This window comes from Schistocerca cancellata, chromosome 5 (assembly GCF_023864275.1).
Source record: "Schistocerca cancellata isolate TAMUIC-IGC-003103 chromosome 5, iqSchCanc2.1, whole genome shotgun sequence".
In the NCBI taxonomy this organism is placed as follows: Eukaryota; Metazoa; Arthropoda; class Insecta; order Orthoptera; family Acrididae; genus Schistocerca; species Schistocerca cancellata.
The window spans coordinates 568,266,251-568,269,270 of NC_064630.1; positions in this window are offsets into that span (position 1 = coordinate 568,266,251).

The following is a 3,020-nucleotide window of genomic DNA, read 5'->3' on the forward strand; positions in this document are numbered from 1 at the left end:
TTACGTAATTTTTTATTGCTTTTAGTTTACGTTGTCTGTGTAGCCATGCAAAATAGAACCATGCCCTTTCCATCCGTGTGTATGTAATTATTTGGTCCCTTCTTTTTGTAGACAATCTGATGATGCCCCAAAAGAGCGAAACGAGTCATTGACATTAAACAGTTTTGCAACATAGACTCTTTTCGTTCTGAAACACTTTTAAACCGGTTGCTGTAACAGCCAGCCACGATGGAATGGGTAAATTTTTAGATGTCTTATTCCTCATGCATCGGTATCGTTTCTCTTCGCATTTCTTTAACTCACAATTCGACTTAGAACTGATACATATTCACAAAACCCGCCTGGATATCCGAGCGCCTTAACGCACCGCTTTGGGGGTTCAGGGAGAAGAGTTTGCCCTGTATCGAATCCGCCTCGCTAATTAACGATGAGGGCTGGTGAGCGGACAAGCCTGGACGTGGTTTTTAGGCTGTTTCCTACATCCAACTAGATTAATATAGGCTGGTACCCACGTCCCGGCTGAGGGACGGGATACGCAAACATGTACAAACCGTTATTAAGCTTGTACATGAGATTTACTCTAGACGCAGATGGATGGGGTACACAGATTCCGTCCCCAGGGAAGGTCGGGGGGGGGGGGGGGGGAGGGAGTGGTGACATCCAGAAAGGCATTCCACACAATATCTAAATATCAGAGGTGAAAGTCCCGTTTCTTTTTTTCTTTGTTTTGAGTAGCACTCGCAACCTCGTCCTCAATTATCTGCTGGATATATTCTCATATCTGTCTTCCTCTACAGTTTTGTCCTCTGCAACTCCCTCGTACCATGGAAGTCATTCCCTGTTGTCTTAACAGATCTCCTATCATGCTGTCCCTTCTCCTTTCAATTTTTTCCATGTAATCCTTTCCTCTCCGATTCTTCTCAGAACTTCCTCATTCCTTACCTTATCAGTCCACTTCATTTTAAACATTCGCCTGTAGCACCACATCTCAAATGCTTCGATCTCTTCTGTTCCGGTTTTCCCACAGTCCATATTTCACTGCCATACAACGCTGTACTCCAGATGTACGTTCTTAGAAATGTCTTCCTCTAATTAAGGCGTATGTCTGATACTAGTAGACTTCTCTCGGCTTCCTAGTCTGCTTTTGATGTCCTCCTTACTCCGTCAGTCATTGGTTATTTTGCTGTCTAGGTAGCAAAATTCCTTAACTTCATCTACTTTGTGACGATCCATCCTGAATTTAAGTTCCTCGCTGTTCTCATTTCTACATTTAAATGCATTGTAAGTAAATTGCTCGTATTCTACGTTAAATTTATTTCCTGTTTATAGTACTGTCGCGTTTGATAGAGGCCATCGAAATTTTCATTGACTTCTGATAAAATGTACTGTTTGTAGTACCTGTGAATAACGCGTGAAAACATTTGTGTAACTACTGTCGCTTTCTCAGCATTTGCAAGGAAGAATGCTATAGTCACCAAGGCTACAGAGCACAGGACCCACTCATTTACATCTACATCCATACCTCTGCTGACATTGTGAAATGCATGGCACTCAGTGGCAAGACGCAGCGCAATTCAAATCAGAATTACATATTCATTCCGTGGCAAGATATAATAAATCTGAATACTTGTTGTTGTTGTTGTGGTCTTCAGTCCTGAGACTGGTTTGATGCAGCTCTCCATGCTACTCTATCCTGTGCAAGCTTCTTCATCTCGCAGTATCTACTGCAACCTACATCCTTCTGAATCTGCTTAGTGTATTGATCTCTTGGTCTCCCTCTACGATTTTTACCCTCCACACTGCCCTCCAATGCTAAATTTGTGATCCCTTGATGCCTCAAAACATGTCCTACCAACCGATCCCTTCTTCTAGTCAAGTTGTGCCACAAACTTCTCTTCTCCCCAATCCTATTCAATACCTCCTCATTAGTTACGTGATCTACCCACCTTATCTTCAGCATTCTTCTGTAGCACCACATTTCGAAAGCTTATATTCTCTTCTTGTCCAAACTAGTTATCATCCATGTTTCACTTCCATACATGGCTACACTCCATACAAATACTTTCAGAAACGACTTCCTGACACTTAAATCTATACTCGATGTTAACAAATTCCTCTTCTTCAGAAACGCTTTCCTTGCCATTGCCAGTTTACATTTTATATCCTCTCTACTTCGACCATCATCGGTTATTTTACTCCCTAAATAGCAAAACTCCTTTACTACTTTAAGTGTCTCATTTCCTAATCTAATTCCCTCAGCATCACCCGACTTAATTTGACTACATTCCATTATCCTCGTTTTGCTTTTGTTTATGTTCATCTTATATCCTCCTTTCAAGACACTGTCCATTCCGTTCAACTGCTCTTCCAAGTCCTTTGCTGTCTCTGACAGAATTACAATGTCATCGGCGAACTTCAAAGTGTTTACCTCTTCTCCATGAATTTTAATACCTACTCCGAATTTTTCTTTTGTTTCCTTTACTGCTTGCTCAATATACAGATTGAATAACATCGGGGAGAGGCTACAACCCTGTCTTACTCCTTTCGCAACCACTGCTTCCCTTTCATGCCCCTCGACTCTTATAACTGCCATCTGGTTTCTGTACAAACTGTAAATAGCCTTTCGCTCCCTGTATTTCACCCCTGCCACCTTCAGAATTTGAAAGAGAGTATTCCAGTTAACATTGTCAAAAGCTTTCTCTAAGTCTACAAATGCTAGAAACGTAGGTTTGCCTTTTCTTAATCTTTCTTCTAAGATAAGTCGTAAGGTCAGTATTGCCTCACGTGTTCTGAATACTTATAATGTCAAAACTTGCTATCATGCAGTTTTTCCCTTATATGCGGGAATGTACAGAAATCGGATGCCAACAAAAGTAACATACAATACTTGGAACATACTTACAATGCATTTAAATCGATCATTTCACCCTCAGGTTCGTAAGCACTAACATATACAACTGAGTCCGTACTAACAGATACAAGTAAGTCCGCAGAACACTTTTACCGCATTCAATATTAAG